Here is a 22,379-nt window from a genome sequence, read left to right on the forward strand (position 1 = left end):
CCAAAAAAATGCTGAAGAAAATAACACCTTGAAAAATAGGCTAACTCAACTGGCAAAAGAGGTTCAAAAAGCCAATGAGGAGAAGAATGCTTTCAAAAGCAGAATTAGCCAAATGGAAAAGGAGGTTCAAAAGCTCATTGAAGAAAATAGTTCTTTCAAAATTAGAATGGAACAGATGGAGGCCAATGACTTTATGAGAAACCAAGAAATCACAAAACAAAACCAAAAGAATGTAAAAATGGAAGATAATGTGAAATATCTCACTGGAAAAACAACTGACCTGGAAAATAGATCCAGGAGAGACAATTTAAAAATTATGGGACTACCTGAAAGCCATGATCAAAAAAAGAGCCTAGACATCATCTTTCATGAAATTATCAAGGAAAACTGCCTGAGATTCTAGAACCAGAGGGCAAAATAAGTATTCAAGGAATCCACAGATCACCGCTTGAAAGAGATCCAAAAAGAGAAACTCCTAGGAACATTGTGGCCAAATTCCAGAGTTCCCTGGTCAAGGAGAAAATATTTCAGCAGCTAGAAAGAAACAATTCAAGTACTGTGGAAATACAATCAGGATAACACAAGATCTAGCAGCTTCTACATTAAGGGATCGAAGGGCGTGGAATAGGATATTCCAGAAGTCAAAGGAACTAGGACTAAAACCAAGAATCACCTACCCAGCAAAACTGAGTATAATACTTCAGGGGAAAAACTGGTCTTTCAATGAAATAGAGGACTTTCAAGCATTCTTGATGAAAAGACCAGAGCTGAAAAGAAAATTTGACTTTCAAACACAAGAATGAAGAGAAGCATGAAAAGGTGAACAGCAAAGAGAAGTCATAAGGGACTTACTAAAGTTGAACTGTTTATATTCCTACATGGAAAGACAATATTTGTAACTTTTGAAACTTTTCAGTATCTGGGTTCTGGGTGGGATTACACACACACGCACACGCACACGCACACACAGAGACAGAGTGAATTGAAGAGGATGGGATCATATCTTAAAAAAATGAAATCAAGTAGTGAGAGAGAAATATATTGGGAGGAGAAAGGGAGAAATGGAATGGGGCAAATTATCTCTCATAAAAGAGGCAAGCAAAAGACTTTTTAGTGGAGGGAAAAAGAGGGGAGGTGAGAGAAAAACATGAAGTTTACTCTCATCACATTCCACTAAAGGAAGGAGTAAAATGCACACTCATTTTGGTATGAAAACCTATGTTACAATACAGGAAAGTGGGGGATAAGCAAGGTGGGGGGGATGATGGAAGGGAGGGCATGGGGAGGATGGAGCAATTTGAGGTCAACACTCATGGGGAGGGACAGGATCAAAAGAGAGAATAGAAGTAATGGGGGACAGGATAGGATGGAGGGAAATATAGTTAGTCTTATACAACACAACTATTATGGAAGTCATTTGCAAAACTACACAGATATGGCCTATACTGAATTGCTTGCCTTCCAAAGGGAAGGGGTGGGGAGGGAGGGAGGAAGAGAAGTTGGAACTCAAAGTTTTAGAAACAACTGTCGAGTACTGTGTTCTAGGAAATAAGAAATACAGGTAAAGTGGTATAGAAAGTTATTTGGCTCTACAGGACAAAAGAGAAGATGGAGACAAGGGCAGAGAGGGATGATAGAAGAGAGGGCAGATTGGTGATAGGGGAAATTAGAATGCTCGGTGTTTTGGGGTGGGGGGAAGGGACAAAAGGGGAGAAAATTTGGAACCCAAAATTTTGTGAAAATCAATGTTAAGTTAAATAAAAAATAAATTAAAAAAAAGAATTTTCAAGACTTCATTGCTCACTTGAATACAATCTTGTTATGAAATCAATTAAATTATGGAAATTCTTGATTTTCTTTTATTATTATTTTTCAGGGCCCAGGGTCATTCCTCCCATACCTTTCGGTTAACTAAAACCTCATCCTCTAATAATATTCACTCTATCTGATCCAAACCTGACTCCCAAAATAAGTATTAAATGACCAGTTGACATTTCTTCAATAAAAAGTCAGTGGGGAATTTGAGCTTCCCAAAATGAGTCAGTTATGTGTTAGCTCCCTTAGTTAACTGCATTAGGAAGGATTTTCCTGATGTCACTTTTCTCCATTACATTGGTGACATGTAAATCTTCCTCCTCAGACCATTGTGAATCCTCTAAATGTAGTTTATTCTGTAATCTGCCTTATTTTACCTAGAGAATCTGTTTTACGAGGTTTGTTTCCTTAGAGGATGTATGAGATTATGACTGTGCTTTGTTCAATATTTATAATACGTTTCTAACTCCTTTCAAATCTCAAATGAGGTATAACCTCCTACATTACCCGTACATTTATTCTCCTCCCCTGCTTCGCTACCCAGTTTCTAGTGGCCTTCTTCCCACAAAATTTATATACTATGAAAATTTTGCAGATATGCCTCATGAGGCCCCCCCCCCCCTCAAATACAAGCTTCTTTAGGACAAGAAGTGTCCAGATTATATCTTTGTAGACCCAGTGCTTATCATGGTGCTTTGACTAAAGAGTGCTCTTAGCTAATGAATACTTGAACCCTTTACAAATGGTTAGTAAATGTTTACTGAATAGGAAACAGCCTTCTCAAATTTCCTACATTTTCCTGCAGAAAACCGAGATTTCACTATTAATTTCATCTCTTCTTCCTCCCCCTACCCTGAAAGAGTTGAAAACTTTTTTAGAAGGCTTTATTTTGGTATCCCTGATTATTGGATTTGATCATGTGTTTCTGTGCTAAACAGAGGCAGAAAAAAACTTCACCAGCAAATGAAGTGCAATTCCATAAAATCACCTTGGATTCTAATGATCTGACAAAAACTTCTGCTCAACTTTTTCAATTCCTCTAGAAATCTGAAAGGAGGTATAATATTAGCACACTAGGGCTGCAGGCCTATTTGTTTGTGACAGCTCATTACAGCTGTGCAGCATCAAGCTGCCTAAGAATTCTTTCAAAGCAAGCCAGTAAGGAATGGCAGTTAATTGTACATACTGAAAATTTGCCGAGTATGAAGAAAAGGGAATGATAGCCCCTTTCTCTCTCTACCTACTTTAATGTGAAGTGATAAAAAAAAGAGGATACTTCCACACACTGAGATATAAAACTTCCTGAAAGCATCTGTAGATACGAACCCCGACCATGTATGGTTTCCTTGAAAGGTCATTATCTACCACAAAACTACTTAAGCATGTGATCCATTAGTTTTTTTTATACTGTTTTACTTTCACACTTCCCACCAGCACAACCTTCCCAACTATCATCTGGGGAAGCCACTTCTGTGAAGGTGGGGCCAGCAATCACAGGGCAGGAAAGCTGGGCACCTTGAGGGAGAAACAAAAGCAGTATACACCAGGCAGGTCAAACCACCACCATCACCACCACGACTACCATTTCTCCTGGACTCTAATGGAGACAGGAGACAGCCCAGGATTCTGAACCCAAGACCCTTTGGGCTAGCAATACTTCCAGCCCAAATGCCCACAGCCATCATCCCAGTAAGCCATCCCCATAGTGGTGCAAAAGGCCTGGCTACTGTTTTTTACATATGCAATAGCCATATCTACAGAAGAGCCAGAAAAGAAAGTTCCTGTCCCCAAATCACTTGGCATTGGTTAAAGGCTTCAACATTAGAAACTAATGTGATTTTTATGAGTAGAAATGACAATGAATGGGCAGCAACATCATATTTTCACACTGAGTTATTTTAAGTGCTATTGAATAACATACATAGAATTCAGAGATGCTCCCAGGAAGTCCACTTTGTCCAGAGGAGACTGTGCCACCAGACGGCCTACAGGAATCAGTGGGAGTGGGGTTTAATACTGGGGTAGACAAAGGGAGCTGGAGCCTCTTACAACTAATATAAAATAAGAGGACCTCAGGTACCTTGGAATACCCCAATCATGAGGAGGAGGTGAGAGAAAGTCGAGGAAAGGCTGGGTAGAAGGATCTTCTTTGGAGCGCCTTGCCCTCTAAGTGCTTAAGGAGGGCTTACTGAACTGAATGCAGAGTTCCAGACTCTAGGACAGGAGAGTGATCCATCACTGTGGCTGCATGTATCCCAACATCCCTTTTCTTATTCAGAGTGAGCAGGGCTGACTGAGCCAGAGAGAAATAAATATACTTCAGATTCAGAGAGCAATAAAGTACTTAAGAGACAAGACACTGAAGTTATGGAAAATTACACATTGGAGGAGATGGCTATCTATTCTCCTTTAAGATCATGTGTAAATGTCATAGAATTTAAAGATGACAAAGTTACCAGAGTCTGGAGAAAAGTGCCCCACTCCAATTTGGTGAAAAAATACTGTACTCAGTCGCTTTCCCAGGTAGCTGAGGCTAAGTGAGTTCTGGGAGTGTCCAAGAAGATAATGAGCGCATGTGTTGCTGCATTTTTTACTTTGAAAAACAAGCTAAAGACCCTTCCCATGCCCACTGGGCCAAGTGCCCACCATACCCCCCCCAACCCTTCAGTGCTTTCTTTCCCTTTCAATGTTTTAACTCCCTGCATCATAAATTTTAAAATATCTTTTAAGAAATGATGAGTGCCATGAGATAGCAAATACCTGCTAGAGTTTATAGTAAATGCCCCCTGCTCAAGGCTACCAGGTATTCATAGCCAGAGAGGAAATGGTCATTTCACTGAACAAACTATCTTTTCCCAGTATAAGGAATCTACAGACAGTAAACTTTTCCACATGCTTCTTTCTGAGATGGTTGAGATGAAATCACAAAGCAGTGATGGGGTGATTGGGTACATGTGCTTGGGTATCAATTATAAAATGACATTTCTCTTTAAAAAATCACATTTCTCCCTAGCCTCAAAACACTGTCCCAGGCAGTTTCTCCCTACCCCAAAGACAGCCAGCCACAGCAACAACTCATCTCCCTTTCTGATATAGCAGCCAGCTGTACCTACAGAACTTATTAGTCTGAACCAGCTGTGTACTAGCTAACCAGGCTATGCACTGGATCATAATGACATTACTGACCAGTCATATATATATCCTAGACTTAGACATATGTATACTCCCTTATATTTATCTTCTCTAACTAGATATTAATGAGAGCAGCCTGGATATTTCTGACTTAGCCCTGACCATTAGTTGACTTAGTGATGTTTCAGGCCTAAAACAACAACTCTGTGCAGTGTCTGCTTGGGCTATCTCCCCATGAATTTTGGGCAAAATACCTGTTCAGTAGATACCAAAAGTGCACATTCCTTTAAGAACTAACCACTCATTAACCACTCCTTAATCCCACCCTGAATCACCTAGTTAGCATATTCATGTTTCACTATAGAATATCCTATATAAACTTTACCTGTACCCCTCTAAGGTTGCAAGTTCCCTAAGAACTCTTGGCCGCTAAAAAGCATAATAAATCTTTACCTTGACCTCAACAATGCTTGAGTCTGTGAATTCTTTTCCAGACTGCCCACACAAGGAATTCTAACCTTGCAGTTCCTGTACCACCCCTCACTCTAGCCCTCATCAGCAGGATCTGCTAGTTCCACAAAACTCATGTCTTCAGGTTTGCCCAAAGCCATTATATATGAAGCATATCCACAAAATAGCTACATATGATGTGCCAGTGTCACACAAAGAAATAAACTGTCTGAGCTGTGCACAGCAAAGCAGTTTCCTTCATTAAATAGTCTCTTCTTTCTTTCTTATTTACTGAAAAAGAACCCCCTACAACATAATTCCCAGGGCTCCTAGATTGGGAAACCCTGCCTTAGAGATCACCTCATTCAATCTGTTTTTCCTCTGCTTTTACATAGAAGTGCTCTCTGGAAACACAGAATAATAGCTACACAAAACCAGCTGACAACATTTTTATGTCATATTGTGGATCTTTATGTCCCCAGTCATCTACCAAGAAAGAAGGGTGCTGAGGAGCTCATCTCTTTCTTGGGCCAAGACAGGCTGTCACACGGGAATGCAGATTTAGAGCAGGAAAGGACTTCAAAGGTTAGCCATTCCATTCCCTTACTTTTACAGATGAGGAAACTGAGTCAACAACGTGTCTAAGGCAAACTTTGAACCCAGATCTTCTTGATTTCAAATTGAATACTCTACTCCCTATGCTACCTCTGTCATTACTTCATGACAACTACTTCAATGTTCAGCTTTGTGATTTCATCATAGTCACTGGGTAGATAGTCTCATTCTGCAAACCTCTGTCTGCATCAGCTCATGTGGCTTCTCTTTCTCTGCATTCCTAAATCCATCAGTTCTTACAAGGAATATTTATAACATTCGTACACTACAATTTGTTCAGCCATTTCCAGATCAATAGATGTCTGATTCCCACTCCCTTTCAATTTTCTTGCTACCACAAAGTGCTTCTGTATTATGGTATACATGGAACCTTTCTTTAACAGATATTCCTTAAACACCTATTTCATACAAAAGCACTGTTCAAAGAGCTGGTGAAGACCTGAACAGACCAACCTGAAATTTAGAATGATCCCTTGGGCAGTTGACAGATGGGAGGACAGACTGGGATGGTGGGAGAGTTAAGGCAGGGAGGCCAAGCAGCAGGCTGCTGCAGTAGCCTGAGATGATGGGCTGAGTGGATGAGATTGGTGGCTGTGTGAGTGCAGAGAAGGGGGTGGATGTACACATGAGAGGTGATACGGAGGTAGAAAAGACAGGACTTACACTGGGCTGTGTGAATGGACTGCAGGAGAGGTGGTTAGTGTGGCAATGAGGCTGTGGGTCTGGGTGGCTGGGAGTAATGTGGTGTCTTTGACAATGAGAGCAAAGCAGGGAGAAGGAAAGCGTTTGATGCAAAGATGATGAGTTCTGCCTTAGACGTGATGAGTTTCAGATGCCTGAGGCACATCCAGATTTCACACCTTCTAAAGTAAGTGAGGACCTAGATGTGGGAATGTAGATGGACCCAAGGGGTTCATGAGATCACCATGTGAGATGGTTTGGACTCAGGAAAAAATAAAAGAAGGCCCAGGACAAACCCTAGAGAGCACCCATGTGGTTGACCAGGAAAGAAAAAGGGAAGAGAGAAACCATTTGGAGAGGATGGTCAACAATATCAAAGACTATGGAGAAAAGGCCATTAGATTTGGCAATTAAGAGATCATTAGCATTTATGGAGAGAGTAGTTTCAAATGAATGAAGATCATAATGACAGCCACCTTTCATGCAGTGCTTTAAAGCCTGCAAAACACAAACATTATCTCATCTGATCCTCACCAGAAACCCTGGGAGGTGGGTGCTAGTTTCTACAGATGGGTAAATGGCTTCCCAAAGCACTTAAGGCACTTGCATAATAAGTGTCTGAGGTAGGATCTGAACTCACATCTCCCTGACTCCAATTCAACACTAGTCACTGAGCCACCTAGCTTTGTTATGCCATTGGAAGCCAGATTTCACCAGAGTGAAACAAAACAAGTGGAGAATGAGCCTCCTGTTCTAGTGCCCCTTGCTCCACACTTCTACCTCCTTATTCTAAACAGTTACATCTAAAAAAGTAAACAAAAAACTCCCAGGAAACCATATTAACAATTGTGGGTGCTAGGCTGATATTTATGGTGATTTGACGAAAATGCATAGCAGGGATGCTTAGTGATTGAGTCTGAAAGGACTGGGAGGATTTTTAAATAATTAAATCTCTATTATTTTCCAATTAGCAGAACCATTATCCTTTTCTTCCTCTACCCCAGCCCCCCTGAAAATGAAGTCAAAACAATACCCCCACAGTGTTTTAATAATGATCTTTTAAAACTTCCAGACCTCAGGTTCACAAATGCATGGTAAATAAGCCAACAATCAAAAAGCCTGATGCCCATCTCATTCCCTATTATTTTTTCATTAGAAAATTCCAGTGCAATTCATACAATCTTTCTTGTTATTAAAATGAGGGTAAATATAGCCCTTAGATCAAGGAGGGATATATTTTAAAGGTCCTAATGAATGATGATTCCACATACAGTCTAGCAACGATGGGAGGGAGAGAATGTCATTTATTAGAACCTCATTTGACCTTGCACTCCTCAAGAGTTTAAGGACCAGGCTGGATGTATATAAATCTGATTCTCTAAACAAGGAAACCAAAAATAAACTGTAAACGAGGCTTACCTTGTGTCCAGGTTCCAAGTTGGAGGCAGTGGACCACTCAGAGCCTGAGGACTTCAGTAAACCTTTACTTTAAAATATATCCAAAGATGAAATTAATCTATTAAACAGGGAAAGCAATCCCCAAGGAAGCTCCACTCAGTTTCAACAAGTCCCTGCTAGCACCTCCTCACACTCTTTTTCTATCCTGGCCCAGCTGGGTGCCACGCGAATCCACGTGGGGGCAAAGAAACTCCAACTGCCCCAGGTGAGCTCTATTGACCTGGGCCCAGGACAGTCTCCTTGGTGCTGTGAGAGTATGGGAGTTAACACCTGTCTCCTCAGTTTCTCAGCCCAGCACACCAAGCCAAAGGGATATTTGCATTTCCAAGGTGTCCTGTTTATGTACAAGTATCTCTACTTGGTCAATGTAGGTGGAGGGAGATGATGAACAGGACTTTCTGTGCTGTTCCAACCCTCCCCATATGGCTTCAGCATTGCAGGTATTGCCCATTCAAAACCCCCTCCTTCCAGTGGTTTCCTGGTGCTTCCAGGATCAATATAAAATCCCCTGGCTTTTGAAACCTTTCATAACCTGATGTCCTTCCGACCTTTCCAAGCTTCTTAGACCCCAACCTGACCTGCCCCCACCCAAATACAGACTCAGTCTCCCACTCTTCCAACCTGCAACAATGAGCCCCCTTGTTGTTCCTCCCACAAGACACTGCAGGCTAAGGCATTTTCATTGGTGTTTTCCCATGCTTGCCACTCTCTCCCTCCTTATGTCTACAATCTTCTTTCAAATCCAAGCTAAAATCCCACCTTCTACAAGAAGCCTTTTCCAGTCCTCCCTAATCTTAGTGTCCTTCCCCTGTGGATAATCTCCAACTCCAATCTCCATGCATGTATATACACACATACATATACATATGTATATATGTATGTGTGTGTATATACATATATACACATATACATATATACATATGTATATATGTATGTGTGTGTATATACATATATACACATATACATATACATATATATATATGGAGACAGAGACAGATATAGAGACAGAGACAGACTCACCTTGTGACTGGGAAAACAAACAGGAATCAGAACCTAGCTTCTCTCCTCAGTGCCCCACATGAACACTTTTTGTTTTGAGGGGCCACAGTGACTCAAGGAGGATGAACAGGCATGAGTGGTGGTGGTCTTCATGGCAGATCTGATGACATGTTCTTTCCCATCCAAACCCACCCACCTTCCTGATCCTCCAGGTTTCACTAATACTGTCTTGGGTCCCACCATCCTCCCATTCTCTCAGGTTTACAGTCCTGATGTCCTCCCCAACCTCTTCCTCTTCCTCTCCCTCACCCCAGTGTATCCAAGGAGTTGCCAAATATTGTCATTTGTCTTGCTATATCTCCCCATGTAAAGAGACCAAAGTCTCTCAGCACATTCTGGGCCATCTCCAGTCATCCTGATGAACATCTGGTCACTGGATCCAGATGACTCAGGAGACGAAAGGGAGGCTGGTGCCCTTGCACAGCCCTACCTCACTCAAAACAAAGTCAAGTCGTCATCATTTCTCTGATGTCACAGTCCTCTTTGAAAATGAAGGGCAAACACAACCAACAACAATCTCCCCATGTGTATGGAACTTCTCACCAACGAGCACCACCCCATAGCAGGCTCTCCTCACCTTTCACCTGGAGTGTTCAATAGCCTCCTGATTCTCTGACTTCCTTCAAGTCTCAGCTAAAATCCCACCTTCTACAGGAAGCATTGATCATTCCCCCATGATTCTTTTGCCTTTTCTCTGTTAAATTTTTCGTCTGTAACCTGTATATTCCTTGTCTCCCCATGATTGTGGCATGTTGTCTTTCCTCTTAGACTCTGTGTTCCTTGAGAACAATGATTGATTTTTTTTTTTACCTTTCTATGTATCCCCAGTGCTTCGCACAGCACCTGGCATATAGTAGGTACTTAATAAGTGCTAGTTGACTGACTGGTTATAAGGAACACCCAGGACTGAAACCTCAAAGTCATCATTTGTGAGTTTGTGCCTTATCTTACCTGGAACTAAGCTTCTGACTCTCTGCCCTGCCATCAGCTGGAAATCCTGCGCCCCTCCCCCACTTTCCAGGTTTCCTTTATGTGGTCTCTTCTCCCACTGAACTACAAACTCATTGAGATCAGTTTGTGTTTGTTTGCATAGGGCACACAGTAGGCTCTTAATAAACATTGATTCGTGTTCTCTCTCTGTCTCTGTCTCTCACTCTCTCTCACACACACATCTCTGTCTATCCATTTTCTTTCCTCCCTTTTCTATCATCTGTCTTTTTTCTGCTTCTATCTCATGCTACTCTCTCAACTCATTCAACTTCATCCCTTCTTTCTTGTATTACTGCAAAGTCCTCCTACTAACTGGCCTCACTGCTTCAAGTCTCTCCCCTCTCCAGTCCATCCTCATCCACTGGGCTGCCACAGGGATATCCCTAGAGTCTATGTCAGATCACGTCAATCCAGTGGCTCCTTGGTACCACCAAGATCACCACCAACTCCTCTAGAATTGAAAACCTTTCCTCACATGGTTCAAACCTACTTTTTAGCCCTATCATATAATATTTCCCTTGATATCCTCTACAATTGAGACAAATTCTACATTTTGCTATTTCTCAGATGGTTTGTGAAGAAGTATTTATTAAGCACTTTCTATAATAATAATAGCTAGAATTTGTAGAGTGCTTCCTAGATCCCAGGCACTGTACTATGCATTTTACAAATATGATCTCATTTGATCCTCTAGACAACACTGGGAGGTGGGTGCTGTTATTACCCTACTTTTACAGATGAAACCAAGATTAACAGAGGTGAAGTGATTTGCTAGTAAGTGTCTGAAGTTTGAACTCAGGTTCTCCTCACTGCTGGCCCAGAGCTCCATCCAATATGGTACCTAGCTGCCCCAATAAAGGCAGAAGGCAGTTCTTGACCTCAAAGAGTTCATAGTCTAATGGAGGAGACAAAATACAAACCATTATGTATCCATAAGCTCTATACAAGATAAACAGAGGCAAGGCATTGGAATTAAGAGGAGTTGGGAAAGGTTTCTGGTAGAAGGTAGAATTTTAGCTAGGACTTGAAGAAAGCCAGGAAACAGGAATGAGGAGGGGGAGGTAAGTCCCCAAGCTTGGGGGACAGTCAAAGATAATGGCTGGGGTTTCTGGCTTAATGGACAGCAAGGGGATCAGGGTCACTGAATCAAAGAGCACACAGGAAGGGATAAGAAGAATAGAAAGGGGAGGAGGAGCTTAAATCATGAAGGACTTTAAACACCAAGGAGAGGACTTTATATTTAATCCTAGAGGTGAAAGTAGTTTACAGAGGAGGGAGGGGATATGGTAGGAGCTGTGTTCTAGGAAAATCACTTTGGCAGCTAATTGGAAGGTGGGCTGCAGTGGAGAGAGATTTGTCCAGTTGACCAACCAACAGGCTCTTATAACAATCCAAGTGTGAAGAGATGAGGGACATGTACCTGGGGAGAGGCACTAGCAAAAGAGAAAAGGGACTGTGTGCAGTCAAAGATGACATCTATGTTCTGAGTTTTGCAGAACAGGAGGATGGTGGTGTCCTCTACAGTAAAAGGAAAATTTAGGAGGGGGAAGTGTTAGGAAGAGAGATGATGAGCTAAATTTTAGACACATCAAGTTTAAGATGTCCATAGGCTCTACAGTTTGAGATGTTTGAAGGCAGTTGAAGATGGAAGACTGAAGGTCAGCAGAGAGGTTAGGACTGGCTAAGCAGATTTGAGAATCATCAGCTTAGAAGTGGTAATTAAGTGCATGGGAGCTGATGAGATCACCAAGAGAAGAAGTATAGAGGGAGAAGAGAACAAGGCCCAGGACAGAACTCTGAGGGACACTTATGATTATTGGGTGTAACCAGGATGCAGATCCAGCAAAGGGGACTGAGAAAAAGAGATCAGATAAGTAGGAGTAGAACCAGGACTGAACAGTCTTCCTAAAATCCAGAGAAGAACAATCAGTGAGTCAATCAACAGACATTTATTAAATGTCTACTAGGAGAATCAGGTGATCAACAGTGCAAAGACTGCAGAGAAGTCAAGAAGGATAAGGAATTTGGTCACTGAGAGCACATTTGTTAACTCTGGAGAGAGCAGGTCAGCTGGAATGATGACATTGGGAGCTAGATGGAAAAGAGTATGAGATTTTCTAATACATGAGACAGCTCCCTCCTGGTTAAAGGAAGTAAAAAAAGGAGCCAGAGGAAATCCTGAATTTATGAAGGATGTGAATTCCTCCTTAAAGTTACCATCACTTGACCTCAGTCCTATCTAGGGTCTTCTGATACAAAATAGGACTTCGTAGCACTTGAGGTAGCATGGACTACAATTACTTTTACTATCTGATTTTCTAGAAGCCAAGGTAATTCTTTTTACTGGCTCTGGGCACACTGGTAAAATCTCAGGCAAACATTTGGTATTTATCTCATACGTTTCCTTCAACACTAAGGTCAGCCACGTTCTTGGGTTCATTTCCTTCAAGTTTGGCTCTTGTGGCCACGTGAGTAACATTAACACTTTACAGGGTGAACATGTACATTGTAAGGCAACAGATCGCCCCCTCAGCCATCCCTACTCTTTCACTTATTTTCAGTCACTACCTGTCCATTGGCTCATTCCTGCTGCCTACAAACGTACCCTAGTCTCCACCCTCCTCAGAAAACCTTCGCTAGATCCTTCCAACCTCACTATGGTCCTATATCACTTTCACCCTTTGTAACCAAACTCCTCATGGGAAAAAGCCCTCTACAACGGATGCCTCCAGTTTCCTCTCATTCTCTTCTTAACCCCATCATAATCCACCTTCTGCCCCTATCATTCCACAGAAACTAACCTCTGCAAGGTTACTAATGATCTCTTAGTTACCAAATCCCATGACCTTTTCTCAATCCTCATTCTCCTCGACCTCTCTGCAGCCTCTGACACTGTTGATCACTCTCTACTCCTGGATACCTTCTTCTCTCAAGGTTTTTAGGACATCAACTCTCCTGGTTCTCCTACCAGGAGACTGCTCTTTCTCAGTCTCCTTTGCTAGGTCCTATTCCAGATCTTGTCCTCTCACTGTATGTACCCCAAAGGGTTCTATCCTGGACCCTCTTCTCTTCTCTCTCTGGATTATTTCACTTGGTAATCTCATCAGGTCCTATGGACTGATTTACCATCCCTATGATGATGATTCCTAAATCGACTTACTCTGCCCTAAACTCTCTACTGACCTCTAATCTTGCATTTCAAAAAGTAATCTGGAGCAAGATGTCCAGTAGACATCTTAAAGACAAAATATTCAAAACAGAACTCATTTCTTTCTAAAACCATCCTCATCTACAGCCTCAATTGTCTCTTACCTCCCCCCCCCCCCCATTCTTCTCTATTTCTATAGAAGGCCAATTTGTTTGAGGCTTAGCATAAGTGTGAGGAAATCATGAATCTTCCACATTTATATCTATATCAAACGTTGGCTTTCTCTAATGTGGGGCTGGGAGGGAGGGAGACACTCAAAACTCAAGATGAAACAAAAATAAAAATTTTTTCCAAAACAATAAAAAGAAATCATGGATACAAGGAATGTGATATTAAAGAGTTCAAAATGTTCCAACCTTGCATTGGATAAACTCTGGGGTTCTCTTTTCTCATTAAAATGGATTTCATGCCAACCATATTGACCAAAACTGAACATCTGGATATCCTAAAATGCAATCACAGCAGAGTCTGGATTGAGTGGGAATATAATCCTAAATGTGGGAGTGGGAACTAAAGGTTACATAAGATGTGCAAAGAACAATGTGTGATATATTGGAGGTGATGTTAAAATGGGTTCTGCTTTTATTCCTTTGACACTCAGCTTTAGCATAGTGCAACATCCAATTTGGTCATGAGACAGGAAAGGACCATGCTATGTTTCTTTGTGTGAAATTCGTTTTCAAACCCCATTCATTAAGGATCTGCATGTTCCTTGCCAAGCCCTAAGGCCTGGGGATACCAAAACAAAAATAAACTAGTTGCTTACCTTGACTGGGTGGGGAATACCTCCTCATACCTCAAGGTTTACAAAATATGACAAACATGCCAGATAATGGGGGCAGGGATATGTAATGGGAAGATGGATGGGGGAGAGGAAACAGATGTTAGTACTGGGGAGAATCAGGATCTGCCTCACGTAGGAGGTGGCATCTGAGATGAGATTTGCAAGATACTCAGGGTTCTAAGAAGTACACGTGAGAATGGAACATTTTCTTCAAATTGAGTATGGAGACTCATACATTTGCAAAGGCAGAAAAAGGATGGGTCACAAGAGACAAGGCAGAAGGTCAATTTAATTCAGCCTTAAGAATACATGCAGGGAAATCATAGTCACAAGACATAATATGAAATTAGTGACATCCAAACAGCAACATACACAATTTGGGGGTTTTCCCTTGTCATATGTGGATTAAAATTAATCCCATGCCTCTTGTTTTTACCCAGAACAAGTTTTCAGCAAATTTAAAATGTAATCATACTAGAGTTTGGACTGAGCTGCAATGTAAACATAGATGAGGAGGGGAGGGATATGAGATGTCATAGGTGAAGTGAGTGATACATACAAGTCTATTTTAAAATGATGTCTACATTTTTTCCTTTTGACCTGAAATTTCAGCATGAGCCAATATCCATTTCAGTCACAAGATGGCAGCAAAAAACCATGCTGTGTTGCTTATTGTGAAATAAATGTTGGTGCCCCATTCATTAAAGACCTCAGTGTTCTTCCCAGTGCCCTAGGTGCTGGGGATATCACAATAAAAAGAAACTCGAAGCTTATTTCATATGAGTGGAGAATATTCCTCCTTACTGCAATATGTACAAAGTATCAAGAATACACCAAGTAATGAGGGCACCTGGAGGGAGGGGATTTAAAGCAAGCTCATAATAATATCAGGGGAAATAAGATCTTCCTATTGTAGAATGTAAGGTTTGAGCTGAGATTTGTAGGACATTTAGCGGTTCTAGGAAGCAAAGGTGAGAATGCAATGTATTCATTGCAAGGCAGAGAAATGAAACACGATGGAGGAAGATCAGCCCAATTTGCCAGAGCCTAAGATTAAGTGTGTGGAAATCAGTGTTCCTCCTCATGTCCCAGGTGCTGGGAATACCACATGAAGAAAAAAAAGATATAGTGAAATGAGAAATGTACAACTCTGGCGATTGGTACGACTTGGTGACTCTCTTCTCTTCTGCATGTTAAACTAGATTCCACGATTTCAGAAAAACCTGAACTTACATGAATTGGTGCACTAAAGGGAGACCAGGACAAAGTCATACACAGTAACAGCACTACGATGTGATGAAGAATTGTGAATAACTTAGCTATTCTGAACAATACAATAATCTAAAATAATTCCAGAGGACTAATGATGAGCATGCTATCCCCCTCCAAATAAAGAAGTGGTAGCTATCTTTTTCTTCTTTCTTTCTTGAGTCTTCTTGTACAAAATGACTAATATGGAAATGTTTTAGATGACTGCACATGTATAACCTGCATTGGATTGCTTATTGTCTCAGGGAGAGGGGAGGGGAGGGACCGAATTTGGAACTCAAAACTTTAAAAAAATGTTAAGAAATTGTTTTAACATGTAATTGGGGGAAATATTATATAAAAATATTATTTATATGTGAAATATAAATATATATTATATAAATAATATATATTATATAAAAATAAGAAAAAAGTGTTTCATAGCAACCTTAAAAAATGGATTCCATACTGATCATATTTATCAGAAATTAACATTCAGGTATCTTAAAATGCAATTTAGATAGAATGTAATCCTAGGTGTGTGTGTGTGTGTGTGTGTGTGTGTGTGTGTGTGTGTGTGTGTGTGTGTGTGTGTGTGTGTGTGTTGGGGGAGGGTGGTGTCTAGGAGTTAGGAAAAATGTATCAGAGTTGATGTTAAAATGAGTTCCAGATTGTTTTCTTTTGAACCTATCAGGATGGTGCAGCATGCACTTTGGTCGCAAGAGGTTGGGAAAAGACCACATTATGCTCCTCTGAATGAAATAAATGTTTGAGCCCTATTTATTAAAGACTTCAGTGTCCTTCCTCATGCCCTAGGTACTGTGAATACCACAACAAAAATAAACTCAATGTTTACCTTGTGTGGGTGGAGAATGCCCTATGCATAACACAACATGAATAAAATATCAAAAACATGCTAAGTAATTAGGATGCGTGAAGAGAGGGCAAAGAGTTTAAAGCAAGTTCACAATAACATCAGGGGGAATTAGGATCTTCTTGTGGGATGTAAGATTTGAGCTGAGATTTGTGGGACATTTTGGGGTTCTAGGAGACAAAGGTGAGAAAAGAATGCATTCATGGCAAGGGGTGGAGGGATCCATATGTTTGCAAAGGCAGAGAAATGAAGCATGGTGAGGGAAGATCAAGCAGAAGGTCAATTTGCTTGAGCATTAGATGAAGTGTGCAGAAATGGTGGATGCAGAAGATGGTGTGGAATTAGGAACGTACAGTTGTGGAAGTTGATAAGACTTGGCTGCTCTCTTATGCATGTTAAAATGGATTCCATGCTGATCACATTTACTAGAGATGAATATTCAGATACCTTAAAATGTAATCAAAGTAGAATTTCAATTGATTGGGAATATAATTCTGGGAGTGGAGGTTGGGGTGGGGAGTACATGAGATGTCAGAGGAAAACTGATATATCTCAGTCTCTGTTAAAATAAGTTCTGAATTCTTTCCTTTTGAACTCAAATTTCAGCATGGCATAACAATTATTTTGGACACAAAATGTCAAGGAAAGACTGTGGTATGCCTCTTTATAAGAAATATTCAGTCCCCATTGATTAAGGAAGATCAGGTAGAAGGCCAGTTTGCTTGAGTCTTCAATTACGTGTAGACAAATCATGGATGAAAGATACTGTGAAATTAGAAAGGTCCAAACTTAGCAAGTGATATGCAATCCTGTCCGAAAGCCCATTGGTATGGGTCCCTCTCCTCACTGGTGGAGATGAATGCTCTACCCCAGAGGGGACTTGGCTAGAGTGGGAGAGCTCCAGGCTCCTTCAAGCTTTCAGTCATTTTGGATCCTACTGGCTTCCAGCTCTAGGAAGGAAAATGGATGAGGCCAAATCCACTTCAAGTTACTGAAGGCAAAGATTCTAAGGAGAGGCTGACTTGAGAAGAGCTGGCAGTTACCATTATGCCCCTATCCCCAGATTGTTTTACTAGAGATATTTGGGAGCTTCCCCTTTGGGGAGATCTAGGACTCTCTTAGTTGAGCTGAATTACTTTATTCCCAACAATAAACAGAAGCTCCTTCTTCAATCTGTACTGTGTGATGGATATGCTCCTATGTATACCTTCTCTGATTTCTGTTTTGCCATAATTTGGATAAATAAGTTCTTCTGCTGTTCTGTGTGTCTATTCATTATGGAACCAGTATTTGGTGAGAAGGGAGTCAAGTCTTGGATCATGTTTGTCCTTCGTTTTGAAGAAGACCATGCCATCACAGAAATGATGACATGGAGGGGCGAAGCCAAGATGGCAGAGTAGAAAGGCGCACATACACTAGCTCCGAACCCACAGCCCACAGAATATCTGTAAAAAAGAACTCCCGGCGAATTCTGGAGCAGCAGAGGCCACAGAACAGTGGAGCAGAGGAGATTTCTGTTCCAGAGAGCCCTGCAAACCTCTCGCAAAAGGTCCTTTGCACTGTGGACGTGGAGCTGAGCCCAGCCCTGCCTCGGCCGCGTGCAGCACTGAGAGGAGCAGATCTGAGAGGGCTTCAGGGACAGAATCTCCAGCAGCTGCACAGGTCCCTCCACCCACAGGTGCCAAAGGTCAGTGAGAGGGTCTTTTTGGCGGGTCGAGAGTGGAGTGGGGTGCCCCCATAACTCAGGCCCCCTCGGGAGGCAGCAGTGGAGGTGGAAGCAGACAGGGGCTCCCCAAGCAGGCAGGAGCCAGGATCCATTGTTGAAGGTCTCCACATAAACCCCCTGAGGGAACTGAGCCCATGAGGTGGCCCTGCCCCCACCTGAGCACCTGAACTTAATCTCACACTGAATAGCAGCCCTGTCCCCGCCAAAAGCCCTGAGGCTGGGAAGCAGAATTTGAATCTCAGACCCCAAAAGCTGGCTGGAAGGATCTGGAGGCAAAGTGGGTGTGAAGAGAATATTCAGAAGTCAAGTCACTGGCTGGGAATATGCCCAGAAAAGGGAAAAGAAATAAGACTATAGAAGGTTACTTTCTTGGTGAACAGGTATTTCCTCCCTTCCTTTCTGATGAGGAAGAACAATGCTTACCATCAGGGAAAGACACAGAAGTCAAGGCTTCTGTATCCCAGCCCACCCAATGGGCTCAGGCCATGGAAGAGCTCAAAAAAGGATTTTGAAAATCAAGTTAGAGAGGTGAAGGAAAAGCTGGGAAGAGAAATGAGAGACATGCAGGTAAAGCATGAACAGCAGGTCAGCACCCTGCTAAAGGAGACCCAAAAAAATGCTGAAGAAAATAACACCTTGAAAAATAGGCTAACTCAATTGGCAAAAGAGGTTCAAAAAGCCAATGAGGAGAAGAATGCTTTCAAAAGCAGAATTAGCCAAATGGAAAAGGAGGTTCAAAAGCTCATTGAAGAAAATAGTTCTTTCAAAATTAGAATGGAACAGATGGAGGCCAATGACTTTATGAGAAACCAAGAAATCACAAAACAAAACCAAAAGAATGAAAAAATGGAAGATAATGTGAAATATCTCATTGGAAAAACAACTGACCTGGAAAATAGATCCAGGAGAGACAATTTAAAAATTATGGGACTACCTGAAAGCTATGATCAAAAAAAGAGCCTAGACATCATCTTTCATGAAATTATCAAGGAAAACTGCCCTAAGATTCTAGAACCAGAGGGCAAAATAAGTATTCAAGGAATCCACAGATCACTGCCTGAAAGAGATCCAAAAAGAGAAACTCCTAGGAACATTGTGGCCAAATTCCAGAGTTCCCAGGTCAAGGAGAAAATATTGCAGGCAGCTAGAAAGAAACAATTCAAGTATTGTGGAAATACAATCAGGATAACACAAGACCTAGCAGCTTCTACATTAAGGGATCGAAGGGAGTGGAATAGGATATTCCAGAAGTCAAAGGAACTAGGACTAAAACCAAGAATCACCTACCCAGCAAAACTGAGTATAATACTTCAGGGGAAAAACTGGTCTTTCAATGAAATAGAGGACTTTCAAGCATTCTTGATGAAAAGACCAGAGCTGAAAAGAAAATTTGACTTTCAAACACAAGAATGAAGAGAAGCATGAAAAGGTGAACAGTAAAGAGAAGTCATAAGGGACTTACTAAAGTTGAACTGTTTACATTCCTACATGGAAATACAATATTTGTAACTCTTGAAACTTTTCAGTATCTGGGTTCTGGGTGGGATTACACACACACACACATACGCACATGCACACACGCACAAGCACACACACAGAGACAGAGGAAATTGAAGAGGATGGGATCATATCTTAAAAAAATGAAATCAAGCAGTGAGAGAAATATATTGGGAGGAGAAAGGGAGAAATGGAATGGGGCAAATTATCTCTCATAAAGAGGCAAGCAAAAGACTTTTCAGTGGAAGGATAAAGAGGGGAGGTGAGAGAAAAACATGAAGTTTACTCATCACATTTGACTAAAGGAAGGAATAAAATGCACACTCATTTTGGTATGAAAACCTATGTTACAATATAGGAAAGTGGGGGATAAGGGGATAAGCAGGGTGGGGGGGATGATGGAAGGGAGGGCATGGGGAGGATGGAGCAATTTGAGGTCAACACTCATGGGGAGGGACAGGATCAAAAGAGAGAATAGAAGTAATGGGGGACAGGATAGGATGGAGGGAAATATAGTTAGTCTTATACAACACGACTATTATGGAAGTCATTTGCAAAACTACACAGATTTGGCCTATATTGAATTGCTTGCCTTCCAAAGGGAAGGGGTGGGGAGGGAGGGAGGTAAAGAAGTTGGAACTCAAAGTTTTAGAAACAACTGTCGAGTACTGTTCTTGCCACTAGGAAATAAGAAATACAGGTAAAGGGGTATAGAAAGTTATCTGGCCCTACAGGACAAAAGAGAAGATGGAGACAAGGGCAGAGAGGGATGATAGAAGAACAGACTGGTGATAGGGGCAATTAGAATGCTCGGTGTTATGGGGTGGGGGGAGGGGACAAAAGGGGAGAAAATTTGGAACCCAAAATTTTGTTAAAATGAATGTTAAAAGTTAAATAAAAAATAAAAAAAAGAAATGATGACATGACTTGCACTTGACTTTGTTTTGAGTGAAGGAGGGCTGTGCAGGTCACCAGCCTCACTTCTCCAGAGTCATCTCAATCCAGTGAACTGATATTCCTCAGGATGACTGGAGATGGCCCCAGATGCACTGGGAGACCTTGGGCCTTTTAGGCCAGGGTCTTTGCAGGTACTGACTTAGGGTGAGGCAACGCCCATTCATTGAATAGTTTAGGAAGTAGCAAGGGCATGGCTCCTTTAATGAGGTCAAGAAAAACAAAGACATCAGGCTAGGGGGGAAACAACAGTTACTATTGATAATCACTCTAAAGCTAGGGGGATCCAGAAACCCTTGGCAGGAGCCCCTTGGAATCCCAGTTTCAGAGTGTAGTAGGTTTAAGGTTTTGTGAGAGGACAGGGGAAGGGAGAGGAAAGGATATAAGCTTGGGGTCCTCCTTCCTCCCCAATAATGACACAATGATCAGAAGTAAAACTGAACCTCAACACTTAATTCCCTAGAGTATTTTAAAGAGTAAATAGATATAATTCTTCCCTGATATCCTCTCTCTCTAAGAACAGAGATTTCCAGTGACAACCTCCTGCTTCAACTCCCAGGAGGAATAAGTCTCCTTTGGAGAAGGGTGGGAAGGAGAAGAGGGTAAAGATGTTCTTCTGCCTCCTGTCAAGCAATATGATGACATGCTGATGTTGATGGTGGGAAGCACCATATGTGGGAGCTCTTTTCTTAGGAATATAACTTCTAGATGCTTATTTTGCCATGGTTTTACAGGCTACTCTTCTAAAGCTGGGACCATTTTCATTCTGTCCTCTTGTTCTGTAGTATTTTATTTTCTCAGGACCAGCCCCTGGTGTTCTGAATGGGGGGCTACCTGACTACATCTTTTAGCCCCAATCACCTCAAGCTTTTACTGAATGGCCAATAAAAGTCTCAGCCAAATCCAATGGCCTTTTCTCAATGCTCATTCTCCTTGACCTCTCTGCAGACTTTAATCCTTTCCTCCTTGATAATCTCTTCTCTCTTGGTTTTCAGGACACCCTCCACCTGAGGAATATCATCATCTCTATGGTGATGATTCTCAAAACTATCTTTCCTGCCGCAATTTCTCTGAGCTGCAATTGCTTTTCAGACCTCCCAAACTGGATGTCCAGTAGATACCTTAAACTCAGTACTTCCAAACCAGAACTCATTATCTTTCTCCCTAAATACTCCCCTCCCCTTACCTTCCCTATAGAGGAAAACACTATCTTCCCAGTCCCCCAGACTCTCAACAGAGGAGTTATCCTTGACTCCTCACTATCACTCACCCTCCACATCCAAGGTGTAGGCAAAGCTTATCTATTTCAACTTGGCAACATCTCTCCAAAACACCTCCTTCTCTCCTGTGACATTGTCATCACCTTGGTGCAGACCCTCATCACCTCATGCCTGCATTACTGCAATGGCTCATCCTGCAGTCAGCCACAAAAATAATTTTTTAAAGCTTAGGCCCAATCATATCACCCTTCCCTCCTATTCAATGGACTCCACTGGCTTCCCATTGTCTCCAAGATCAAATACAAAATGCTGTTTGGCATTCAAAGCACTTCATAACCCAGCCCCCTCCAACTTTTCCAGTCCTCTCACACCTCACTTCCCACTACATACACTTGCATGCAGTGCCGTTGGCCTTCTTGCTGTTCCAGAAACAAAACGTTGCATCTCTTTGTTCTGAGCATTTTCTCCGGCTGTCCCCCAAGCTTGGGACGCTCTCCCTCCTCCACTTGGACTACTGACCTCCCAGGCTTCCTTTAAGCCTCAACTAAAATCCCATGTTCTATAGGAAACCTTCCCCAACCCCTCTCAATTCCAGTCCTTACTATCTTCAAATTATTCCTAATTATCATATATATATATATATATATATATATATATATATATATATA

At 41.7% G+C, this 22,379-nt stretch overlaps 1 long non-coding RNA gene across 16 annotated transcripts in view; it reads right to left on the reverse strand.

Annotated features, from left to right (window-relative positions):
* LOC140515691 (uncharacterized) overlaps positions 1–22,379 on the reverse strand; it is a 54,062-nt gene that overhangs the window by 20,579 nt on the left and 11,104 nt on the right. Inside the window, exons 1-2 of one of the 16 annotated variants that reach the window (XR_011971140.1) lie at positions 9,172–22,317; positions 1–8,179 (exon numbers count right to left, since the gene is read on the reverse strand). The exon at positions 1–8,179 is cut by the window's left edge and continues 15,158 nt beyond it. The exons of 5 other annotated variants lie outside the window; for them this stretch is intronic. This is a non-coding gene — a long non-coding RNA (uncharacterized lncRNA). Of the gene's footprint in view, positions 22,318–22,379 lie in introns of those variants that run through there. 10 more of the 16 variants (XR_011971146.1, XR_011971154.1, XR_011971147.1 and 7 more) reach the window with 10 other exon arrangements.

The sequence above is a fragment of the Notamacropus eugenii genome, chromosome X (genome assembly GCF_028372415.1).
Source record: "Notamacropus eugenii isolate mMacEug1 chromosome X, mMacEug1.pri_v2, whole genome shotgun sequence".
NCBI lineage: Eukaryota > Metazoa > Chordata > Mammalia > Diprotodontia > Macropodidae > Notamacropus > Notamacropus eugenii.